Raw genomic sequence first — 12808 nt, forward strand, 5'->3', positions numbered from 1 at the left:
GAGGTGTACAAACTGAGAAGTCTCTGGACTGTGAGGGAACCTGTCCAGTGCACAGGTCGCGAGGCTATGTGTGGTGGTCAGAGGCTCTTGCTATGCACCAAGAGGTGGCTTCTAAGGAGAAGACAGCTGTCAGCATCTGACGCTTGACCAATATAGACTTGGTACCAACCTAAACGAGAAGAAAGGGAGGACACTTCCAAAGCATCGACCACCCACCTGTCCACCTGCAGACTCCAATATTAGAGGGCCTGGAAGAACTACACCGGTGCTTCCTCTTTTACCACCCCGCTTCTTCTTGTCTTTTCTTTTATTTTGGGACAGGCTTTCTCTGTGTAGCTTTGAAGGGCTGGGATTAAAGGCATGTGCCACCACTGCCCGTTATTATTATTTTTTTATATTTTTCTTTGTTTCCATGATTTTATATCATTTTTATTTCATATTTTAGTCTTTTATGTTTTTATTTGTATTCATCTTCTTACGTCCATCTAATTTGTTTACATAATTTTCCCTTTGCTATGCAATTTTTTTTTTCCACTGGAGATTGTAAATTCGATCTCATTCAAGCCTAAATTGGGCTTCTCACATGCTTGGTCAGCCCTCCACGACTAAAGTATAGAGCCACTTTTTTATGTTTTTCTTTTCAAGACAGGGTCTTGCTAAGTTGCCCAGGCTGGACTTGAATTCACTATCTAGGTTTGGAAGGCCGTGAACTTGTAATCTTCCTGCAGAGCACTTGGTTTCAGCCGCCTCATTCCTGCCTTAAGGCGGAAAGGGAAGGGCTTACAGGCCTGTGCTGCCGAGTCTGGCTGCTCTCATGCTCTTTAATTTCTTACTCTTTTCTCTCTCTATTCATTACCTTATTCTTTTTCATCTAACCTTGCTCCTTGCCTTTTCCTGCCTCCTTTCTTTTTTTCATTCATTTACTACTTTTACTTTTACCCCAAGTAACTTTTCTTCTTCTTCTTCTTCTTCTTCTTCTTCTTCTTCTTCTTCTTCTTCTTCTTCTTCTTCTTCTTCTTCTTCTTCTTCTTCTTCTTCTTCTTCTTCTTCTTCAGATTTATTTATTGTGTATACAGTGTACTGTCTTCATGTATGTCTTCAAACCAGTAGAGGGCACCAGATCTCATTAGAGATGGTTGTGAGCCACCATGTGGTTGCTGGGAATTGAACTCAGGACCTCTGGAAGAGCAGTTGGTGCTCTTAGCCCCTGAGCCATCTCTCCAGGCCCACTCTCTTCTTAAGATATTGGGCCAGGGGCTCTCATTTGAACTCAGAGCTCACCAGTTTCACTAGTTTGGCTAGCTAGCTTGCCCCATCTCTGCCTCCCCCTTTCCCACCCCACACATGCATTGCTGGGATGGCAGGAAGGGTACCACACCAGCCCATCATTTACATGGGAGCTGGGGATTCAACTCAGCCTTTTTCATGCATATGGGGCAAGTGTTTTTCACACTGAGCCGTCAGCCCAAATCCTGAACTTCTTTACATGATAGCTGGGTTTCATGCCTGTCAACTTGACCCAAGCTGGAGCCATTTTGGACGAGGGAGGCTCGTCTGAGAAAATGACCCACTAGACTGGCCTGTGGGGTATTTTCTCGATTGAAAATTGATTGGGGGGGGCAGCTCACTGTGGTGGTGCCAACCCTGGCCTGGTGGTCCCAAGCACTCTAAGAAATCAGGCTGAGCAAGCTATGAAGAGCAAGGCGGGGAGCAGCCTCGCTCGCTCCATGGCCTCAGCGTCAGTCTGTCTCTCCAGGTTCCTGTCAGGGTCTCCCTCAGGAACGGACTTAAAAGCTGGAAGGTGAAATAACAACTTGCCTTCCTAAGTTGACTTTGGCCACAGTATTTTATCACAGTAATAGAAAGCCTGAGAGAGAGCTAGAGGGAAGCAGGGAAAAGAGAGGAAGAGAGAGAGCACACTTGTGGTGGGAGCCATAATTGTCTTCCCCCCGCCCTGTTTTAAGACAAGGTCTCACTCTGTAAAGTAGGGTGGCCTCAAATTCACAACCTTCATGCCCCTGATTATGGTGTGCACAGCATGCCCAGCCCCTGCAGTCTTTAAAAACAAAAAACAAAAACAGGGTTCCTCTGTGTAGCCCTGGCTGTCCTGGAACTCACTCTGTAGCCCAGGCTGGTCTAACACTCATAGATCCTCCTGCCTCTGCCTTCTGAGTGCTGGGATTAAAGGTGTGCGCTGCCGACACCACCACCACCTGGCTCCTGCAGTTTTTCTGTAAACTAATCGCACAGGTGACCCTATTCTGGAACAACACAGCCCGGGAGTATTTGAATTGGCCGTGAAGTACAGCGAGGCGGAAGAAAGAGGGGACGAATCTGGGACCGCACGTGCTACAATCTAGTGGAGTCCTAAGGACAGAAGTTCCATCCTGGGAAACAGTGGATCTCCACTCTCCGAGTCAGAAGGAGATACATGTATATTAATCCAAACAACAGTGACTCTGTCCAAGCCGGACTCTACCTGGTTTATCGAAAGCTCATGTCGAAGACATCCAACCCATCCTGCTGTTGAGGCTGCCAAGATCTAGTCATGAAGCTACATGTAGCACTCTAACAGCTTTGCCTACTTAAATTATGCTGGAAAACCATTTGGGAGAAACTGGCAGGATTATTCTGGGCCAGTCAAGGTGGTCATATCTCCAGATGGCTGCGATAAGGTCAAGCTGAATCCCTACAACATGTCATCATGTCTCTCATGTTATATTTGTTAGAAGTAAGTCACTAAATCCAGGCTACACTTAGGGAGGAGATTATACGAGATCACAAACTCACAAACACTGAGAGATGGATCACTGAGAGATGGATTAATCTGTGTCTTTTTTTTTTTTCCAGAGCTGAGGACCGAACCCAGGGCTTTGCGCTTGCTAAGCAAGTGCTTTACCACTGAGATAAATCCCCAACCCTTAATCTGTGTCTTAATCATTGTTCTGTTGCTGTGAAGACACCATTGACCAAGACAACTGTTTTTGTTTTTAAGATTTATTGTTGTGCCTGCATGTATCTCTGCAGGCCAGAAGAGGGCACCAGATCTCATTACAGATGGTTGTGAGAATTGACATGTGGTTGCGGGGAATTGAACTCAGGACCTCTGGAAGAGCTACCAGTGCTCTACACCTCTGAGCCATCTCTCCAGTCCAAGACAACTGTTATAAGAGAAAGCATTTCATTGGGGGCTCCCTTACAGTTTCAGAGGTTTAGTCCGTTATCATCATGGCAGGAAGCATGGCAGCATGCAGGCAGACATGGTGTTGGAGAAGCTGAGAGTTACAACTTGATCCACAGGGCAGAGAGAGACTGGGACTGGCTTAGGCTGCTTTTGAACCCTCAAAGCCCACCCCTGGTAACATAACTTTCTCCAACAAGACCATACCTCCTAATCCTTATAACCTGTCAAATAGTGTCACTCCATGGTGACTAAGCATTCAGATCTATGAGCTTATGGGGACTGTTTTAGTTCAAACCACCACAATACTTTGTGTGTGTGTGTGTGTGTGTGTGTGTGTGTGTGTGTTTCTGTGTTACCACAGATGCCTGAGTAGGGCATTGGATCTCTTGTAAGTGATGTTACAGACAGTTGTGACCCACCTGATGTGAGTGCTGGAAACTGAACTTGAGTCTTCCGTAAAAGCAGTTCACACCTTTAACTGCTGAACAAAAAATATACTACAGGATCATGAGTCAATATGGGATTGTGTATTTTCCTGATGACAATTTAGAGCAAGGTACAGAGAAGAGATACTTGCAGATTTGTTTACTGTGCATTCATGCATGAAGAATCTTCGGTCTTCACACTACACCTTTCCTGCTCAAGTGTGGGAATCATTTCCATATTATCATTTATTATTTTTCATTTTAACATAATATTTTTTTTTTTTCGAGACAGGGTTTCTCTGTGTAGCTTTGCGCCTTTCCTGGAGCTCACTTGGTAGCCCAGGCTGGCCTCGAACTCACAGAGATCCACCTGGCTCTGCCTCCCGAGTGTTAACATAATATTTTAATTCTCTGAGAATTTCATACATGCAGGCAATGCATTTTGCTTATATTCACCCCTACTCCTGTTCCTAACTCCACCCAGACCCACCCCCTTATTCCCCTCCTCTATATTCTATTATGGGAATTGAACTCAGGACCTCTGGAAGAGCAGCCTGGAAGAACAGCCTGGAAGAACAGCCAGTGCCCGGCTCTCCTAAATTTTTTGTACGTATGTATGCATGTATTTGCTGTTTGTGAGTGTGTGCGTGCCACAGCACACATGTGGAGGTCAGAGGACAACTTGCAGGCTATCTGTTCTCTCCTTTCACCAAGTGAGTTTTGGGGATTGAACTCGGGCAAGATGACAAGTGCTGAACCATCTGGATGGTCCTCTGTCCAATCTTGAATCTTCAAATTGACTTATGAGCCTACCTTTTTTTTCCTTCCTCCCCCCTCCCTCCCTCCATTTTTGTCTTCTCATTCTTTCTCTTTTTACAAAAGATCTCTCCATGTAGTCCAGACTGATAGTCCTCCCTCCGCCATCAGTCTGGTGGGTGGCCACTGCTCCAGGCTTCATTTGTCCCCTGTGGCTTCGCGCCCCTTTCCATCATTTCTGGCTCCTTTTTTCCTGGCTCCGGAAACGGCCTGACAGCACACTGCCCCCCCCCCCCCCCCCGCGCGCGCCCCTCCCCCCCCCCGGGCAGTTTTGCCGCTTCTTCTCCTTTGACCTCCCGGCTTGATATGCCTCACGGATTACTCTTGGTGGCAGTGTTGCCCTAGAAACTGGAAACGCTTGGCAAGCCTTCACCCCCTCCTCAAATTGATGTTCTCTTTTCCCACCCTCCGGGTCTGAAAAAAAATGCCAGGAAAGCGGGCAGGCTGGGGGGCGGGGGGCGGGGGGGATGGGAGACAGGCTGCCTGCCAGTAGGAGGGCAGCTCCTGAGGACAGCAGCTTTGTTCCTTTCAATTTGAAATCATTACCGATCCAGGCTGCAGAGCCTCCGAGGGCGTCTTTTGTCGAGCTGCATTGTCCTTTGTTAGAACCCAGTAGGTGTCCCTGTGATCAGGTGGGCAGATTGATTAAGGAAGCTAGTCTCAGTGTGGAAGACGACAAATACTGGGACCTGAAGGCCTGCAAGAAGGCATCGCTGGCCACCCAGCCCCAAGGTCCGGGGCCTCCATGCCTTCCAACTTCCACGTGTCCGCTGCTATTTGATGACCCCAGACAGTAGGCCAGTGGTCCTCAAAGTGGGGTCCTCAAGCAGACTGCATCTGCATTTTGGGGGAAGTTTTTACTGACACAGCTTCCCAGACTCCAGCTTCTGCCTTCTAAATAGACAATATGTGGAATGGACGGTGCCCCCCAAGGGACTGATGGGTGCCAAAGTCGGAAGCCCCCTGTGCTAGCACAGGTAGAGTCAAATAATCACAAGCCCTCATAGGGCCCATGAATTCACTATGCAAACACTATTCACACAGAGAGGCTCACCTCCAGGAAAAGTGTCTGTGTCCCTGTGAGCTTATTTCCCAGGCCTGCCCTGTTTCAAACCTAGAACTGAACAACAAAGGCTACATCTTAGAAATAAAAGACACACACAAACCCTACTCTCTCTCTCTCTCCTCGCTGTGTGTGTGTGTGTGTGTGTGTGTGTGTGTGTGTGTGTGTGTGTGTGTGTGTTTTCCCAGGGCTTTACACATGCAAGGCAAGCATCAACCACTGAAGAGGGAAGATACACCTTTAATCCAAGCAGTCTCTTCATAGTTGCTACAACTGTTATGGTGACATTTGGCTGTTAGGAGTCCACATTTTACTTCCCAAATCATTCCACAGTATTAGGATTCTTCTCCTGAGGATCCTGGACAAGGCTCAATGTACTACATAAACAAGTCCTCTGTGTGTGTGTGTGTGTGTGTGTGTGTGTGTGTGTGTGTGTGTGTGTGTGCTATAGACACATATTTGTCCGTCAGAGGAAGACCACAAAGCTTGCACAACTGTCAAAAGTTTTCCTCCCTGATTTGATCTGGAGATTCCTTCAACTTGGTTCATCTTTCTGCCTGCAAAGATGGAGGTATATTTCAGTTCCCTGTTTGGTTTTTTTTTTTTTTCTTTTTTTGAGACAGGGTTTTTTTGTGTATTCCTGGCTGCCCTGGGCTGGGATTAAAGGCGAGAGCCACCACCGCTGGGCTAAAAATAATCTGCACATATCAAGGCAGCCAGGAGTCAAACCTATAATCTGGCCCGTTATCCATTGTGAAACTGGCCCAGTGCTTGTTTTTGTTTGTTTGTTTGTTTGTTTGTTAATAAATTGACTTGTTTGGCCGAGGCTGACTGTGAATTTGCCTGCTCTAACAGGTTTAGAGACCAAAGCTTTAGGGGGATGAACTCAAACAGTCATCAATGAAAGCTCTAAGCCCTGGTGTGGGATCTCACTAACCTCTGACAGTAAACAATCACCCTGTGCTGACTTTTTACGTGCGATCAATTTTACACACCGAGGTGGTATTTGAACCCACGACTCAAGGTCCTTAAAACTGGACTTCAGCATGAGGCCTAGCGCGCGGGGGGGGGGGGACGGGGGGGAACGGGATCACTGCGCATGCCTAGAAGCAGTTCCGGGCAGCTGGCGCAGCGTTGGGGGTGGAGCTACGTTATTTCCCAGCGCCCCGCAGGCTCAGAGAGCCGCAGACCCCGGATGCGGCCGCGGACCAATCAGCGCCCACCAGGCGGCCCCGAGCCAATGGCCTGCGCGAGTGCCCGGGGGCCGTTCCAAACGGAAGGATGCAGGGGTGGGAGGGAGGCGGGAGGACGCGGCGGCCGGGACAGAGGCGCCCCGCCGACCCGGAACTGCCGTCCGCCAGCGGGGAGAGGCAGGCGGGAGGCCGGGACGGGGTCTCGGGGCCAGCGGACCGGGCCGTTTGCGGCCGGACGCCGCGTCGCCCTTTTCCCCACCGCCGGCAGTGGGACGTCCCAAGATGGCCGCCGTGCGCAGCGGCGCGGGCCGGGCGGCGGCTCCGCTCCCGATTCCCCCCACGCCCGGCACCATGTGGTTCCGTCCGGGCCGCCGCGGTTCCGGCCCGAGGCGGAGGCTGCGCGCCCCTCGGTTCACACGCAGTGGTTTGGCCCGTGCTGGCGTCACAGGCTTGGGCGTGGATCCTTCCCTGAGCCCAAATTCTTAGGGTGGATGCCGTCCTGAGACTACGGAGACTTGCGAGGGAAAACCTAGTGGGGCGACCTGGTTTTTATTTTCGAGACGGGGTCGCACACTACATATGGTCCATGCCGGCTTCAAACGTACTGTGTGGCCACATTGAGCTAAAACTCAGGGAGATCTTCCTGCTAACCTGCTGAGCATGACTGGGCTGACTGCCGAGGGTCGGGAGGGGCTTGGGAGAACACTGAACGTTGCTCAGATATTTCATAAAAATAACAAAAAATAATAACCCACCCAGGCTTGGTGACTGACGCATACTTGTGATCTCAACACTCAGGAGATGGTAGCCATCCTCAATTACATAGCAAGTTTGAAGTCAGTACGGGCTACATAAGACTGCCTTAAATAATAATGATGATGATTTATAATTATATAATAATATAATTATTATTTTAAAAATAATTACAACCTGCCAGACTTTGCCCTCATCTTCATCACATTACGTTCATCTCAATGACCTTAGCTACTATTATTTTCTTTCCTGTAGAAGAGGGATCTGAAGTACTCAGAGCTCACCAGAAAGGACACTAATGACATGAGCCAGAGCCCAACCTATAACCAGGTTGGATGGCCCCAAGTTTTGCTTCTAGTTCACTAAACTATCGAGGTGTGTGTGTGTGTGTGTGTGTGTGTGTGTGTGTGTGTGTGTGTGGTGTGTGTGTGGTGCTCAAAATGGACTTTAAGGCCCCTGAAACCCTAAGCAATCCCTCTACCACAGCGTTCCATTCTCAGCCCAGCACCAAGTCATTCTTATCTCTACAGATGTTTTCAGTCCCCACTCACCCTGAAGGGACTGTAGCCAGCCTGGGTGTGGCAAACAGGGTTCTGACAGGCCTTGCCCTTCTCCCCCATTCCCTCTGCCTTGTTAAAAACCATAAGATTACATTCCCAAAGCTAGCCACCAAAGTCTATTCCCTTATTTGGCCACTTTCTCCTCCTGAGGCTGACTACCAAGGTCCAGCTCTCAAAGTATTGACGTCCAGCAATCAAAGCCCCCATTTGGCTCACCTAATTAACACGCCAAATTAAAATTAAACACCTCATCCTAACACCGGTTTTCCCTTTTCCCTTTATAAACCACCATTTTCCCATGGGCCACATCTGTCTCCTGTCTATCCAGAGGTAGTCCTTTGTCCCTCTGGGACAAACATCCCTGCCCCCTTTCTCTTGTTCCCTTCCCCTTCTCCATTGTCCTCTATCTCTTGTCTTTGTCTCTTATCCCCTGCCCTTTGTCCCTCTGGGGCAAATAAATCTCCTTTGTGCTGAGAACTTGGTCTTGGGGGATCCTGAGTCAATACTTTTCCTTTCACAGCCCACCAGGACTCAGGACTTCTGAAACAGAAGTTCCTCGTGACCTCAGGCAACAAACATCTCAGTAGTAAATGTTTCATCTCAGCCTCAGCTGATTGTTAAGTTGGCCTCTCCCCAGGTCTGGTTCTCCAATATGGACTCAGTCATGTGGTGGGAACTAGAGTGTGAAAGATACCCCATGTCTGATTGCCATACCTACTCAGGGCTTGAGGCATGGCAATCAGGACCTGTTAGGCAACATCTTTCCAAATACAATCAATCTTTGTTTTTTTATTTTTTTTCTCTTGTCACAAAGTCTCACTATGTAGCCTTGGCTGGTCTGAAACTCACTACGTAGCTGAGGTGCCTCTTGAATGCTAGGATTACATGTGTGTACCACCATTCTTGACTCCTCCCTTGGTATCTGTTAGTGGTTTAGTTCCCTGCCTCTGCTCCAGCACATACCCAGCTCCTCAAATGTTGGTCTCTTTTACATAAAATGGTATAGCATTTCCATATACCTTTCTCATATCCTGCAGTGTACTTCAAATCCTTTGTAGATTGCCTATGATACCTGATACAATGTAAATAGTTGCTACAGTATTATTTTTCTTTTGGAGCAAAGTCAATAAAATATCTGCCCATTATCACTGGGAAAACCCACAGGTCTCATCTTAAAGAGAATAAGAGATAGTTTGTTCTGGAGCCATTTTGAGTGACTATGGCTTGGGAACACAGATTTAGGCATCCCCAATGTCCATGTTCCCATGTGAAAGCAGTTTCAACAAATTTTATAGTTTTATAGAACAGACAGTCATAAATCAAGACAACTTTGAAATGCACTGGTGGGTACATCAGAGAGGCAAGTACAGCAAAGCGGGAGAATCTTTTCTGTAGGCCCAAAATGCTATCTGGTGGCATTCCCAGCATTTAGGCCGGTGGAAACCAGCAGTCTGCTATGTCAGGAGATTCTTGTAATCATAGGATGTGAGTTCTGACACAGATGGGCAAGGGATGGCTGCTCCGGGAGCTAAAACCAGCCCACAGCAAGGTAATATTCCAACCTGTACACATCTCTGTGGTTTTATCCAGTCAAGGGGTCTCTGGAGACAGCTTCTTTCCAGGAATTCTCATTCACACCATATTTAACATGAAAGCAGAGGCGTGTGTGTGTGTGTGTGTGTGTGTGTGTGTGTGTGTGTGTGTTGTTTTCATTTGCTTTGTGTATCTTTCACATATTTTAAATCCTTGATTGGTTAAATTCACAGCTATGGAAGGCCAATGGTAAAGGAAATGAAGTGCAACCTATTACTATAAACAGGAAACAAGCTGGGCATGGCGGCATACATCTGTCATCCCAACAATTGGGAGGCTGAGGCAGAAGGACATTGTGAGTTTAAGGCCAGGCCGAGCCATACAGTATTAAGAGTCTATTACAAAAAACAAAACAACAGCAAAATCAAAGCCAGGCGGTGGTGGCACACCCCCATAATCCCAGCACTCGGGAGGCAGAGCCAGGCGGATTTCTGTGAGTTCGAGGCCAACCTGGTGTATAGAGAGAGTTCTAGGACAGGCACCAAAACTACACAGAGATACTCTGTCTTGAAAAACCAAAAACCAAAACCAAAACCAAACCAAACAGAAAACCCCAGCAAAATCAAAACAGGAAGCAGTTCTCCACCTGGAGGCCCTGGGGGCTGGGAGAGGGAGGTAATGCTGGAGCACCAGGTGCTGTATCCAGTTCTTGGGGGTTCCTGGTGTTCACTGTATTACTAAGAACTGATTTTTAGAAGTTCTGCTTTCAGCTGCCATGGATTCGCCTTAGACCAGTTGCCCAGTCCAGAACAACCAGCAAAGTTGGATTAAGGGTTCTGTTTTTTTTTTTTTTTTAATTTGTCTGAGGCCCAGGAGAGCAACTCACCCTTGAGGGCACCCTTTTCTCCAGTTCTGACAGCCCCTGTAGAAGAACAGCAGTCAGCAGGGACCAGAGATGAAAATAAAGCAGTTTTGAAGTATTGGTGCAAGTCAGTGGAAGAACTTAATAATGTGGACAGTATGCTAAATGATATTAAAATAATTAATAAATCATTATACTCCAGAGAGCTCATTCTGTTGGGGCCTGAAAATAACATATGATTTAGGGGTTTCTTTTGGGGGGAGGGGGAGTTGTTTTTGTTTTAGAGAAAAAGTGTACATTTTCATTCTATTTGCTACTTATAAATTAGAAACAGAAACATAATCATGGTTATTTTTCTGTTTTTTTGAGACAGGGCTTCCCTGTATAGCCCTAAATTGGCCTGAAATTTACGTTGTAGACCAGTAGCCTGGCCTTGAACTCACAGAAGTCTTCTTGCCTCTGCCTCCCAATTAAAGGCTTGTGCCTACACACACCAACAGAAACACCACTATCAGATGTCAATGTAACAAGTACCCACTGGAAGAAGCATAGAGGTTTAACCTGATGTGATGTAAAGGGGGCAGCTCTTGGGGCTTCTTACTACAGAGGTAAGAAGAAGATGGAGAAGGAAACCAGGAGGATCCGAACTGATTTTATTTGCATGTGGTGAGTGCTTTGCCCATGCACGGTGTGTGTGCCTAGCCTTCATGAAGGCCAGAATAGGGCACTGGATCCCCTAGAGCTGGAGTTACAGAAGCCTGTGAGCGGCCAAGTGGATGCTATCTGGAAGAGCAGCCTGTGCTCTAGCTACTGAGTGATCTCTCAAGCCCCGAAGGAGAATTGTATCTTGGCACGTGAGCGGTTCAGAGTTTAGAAACCCTTTCTCACAAAACGGGCCTCAGCCCACCCCTCCCAAACTTTGTAACCCTTGGCAGTTTGTGAGGCACCCTCCCCTTCAGGAAAATTTGCATAACAATTGTGCCTTCCCCAAGAGGTGGCCTGTGAATATTGAGTGAGTTAACGCACATTGTGCTTTTTAAAGGCTCCAGAAAACAAAACAAAACCTGGGACAAGTTTCTTTGAGACCTAACACACTTCATCAGATTAAACATTATTAAGCCTCCCATTTATTCCTTCAACACATTTTCTTTTTGAGACAGGGTTTCATGTAGCCAGACCAGCCTTTAATTCAATATGTAGTTGTGGCTGGCCTTGAACCCCTGATCCTCCTACCTCTCTTTTCCAAATTTTTGGATTGCATGTGTGTGCCATCATGCCCAGCAAACATACTTCTTGAATGTCTAGTTTGTGCCAGTTTCTAGAAATATGCTTAATAGAGAAATTAAATGTGTACTATTAAGACCTGCTCTTTCCTAAACACAAATGGAGGAATGGATTCCAGGGTGGGGGAGGAGAGCTGGGAGGACAGGAGGGACATAAAAGAAAGAAAGAAGCCAGGTGTGGCAGCTCACGCCTTTGATCCCAGCACTCTGGAGGCAGAGGCAGATAGATCTCTGAGTTTGAGGCCAACCTAGTGTACAGAGTGAGTTCCAGGACAGGCTCCAAAGCTACAGAGAAACCCTGTCTCGAAAAATTAGAAAGCTTGCTTGGCACAGGAGGCTCTGGGCTTGATTATCATCACTACATAAAACATGGTGGCACTCGCTTGTAATCCCAGCACTTGGGGAGTAGGTGTAAGGATTATGCCGCTTAACCAACAGTAGGAGCTTTGGGATCAGAAGTTCAAAGGCCAACCTCAGCTACATGGAAAGTCAGAAGCTAGTCTATAAAACATTTCTTGTAGAAAAAATTCAATTAATTGAAATGTACACACACACACACACACACACACACACACACACACACACTACTGGGAATGCACACAATTCTGGGAGTGGAAACCAGAGTCTAATACACTGAGCCACTCACAGCTTGCAATCTCTCTCTCTCCTTTTCTTAAGAAAGGGTCTCACTCTGTAGCTCTCTCTGCCTATTCTGGAATTCCCTATGTAGACCAAGTTGTCCTCAAACTCAAAGTGATCTTCCTGCCTCTGCCTCCCAAGTTCTGGGGTTAAAAAGCAGTGCATCACCACACCCAACATACTACAATGGCCTTTTAAATCAGGAGGCAGAGGCAGGAGGATCTCTCTGAGTTCGAGGCCAGCCTGGTCTATAGAGTGAGTTCCAGGAAAGGCACAAAGCTACATAGAGAAACCCTGTCTCAAAAAACCAAAATAAATAAATAAATACATACATAAATACATAAATAAACAAACCCAAATATGAACTTGCCCTCATCATTATGTTGGAGCAGCCAGGTTTGGTGGCATCTGTAATCCCAGCACATGGGAAGTGAAGGACAGGAGGTTCAGAAGTTGAATGTCACCCTCAGTTACATAGCAAGTTCAAGGTCATCCTA

Source organism: Peromyscus maniculatus, chromosome X, assembly GCF_049852395.1.
Source record: "Peromyscus maniculatus bairdii isolate BWxNUB_F1_BW_parent chromosome X, HU_Pman_BW_mat_3.1, whole genome shotgun sequence".
NCBI classification, from domain to species: domain Eukaryota; kingdom Metazoa; phylum Chordata; class Mammalia; order Rodentia; family Cricetidae; genus Peromyscus; species Peromyscus maniculatus.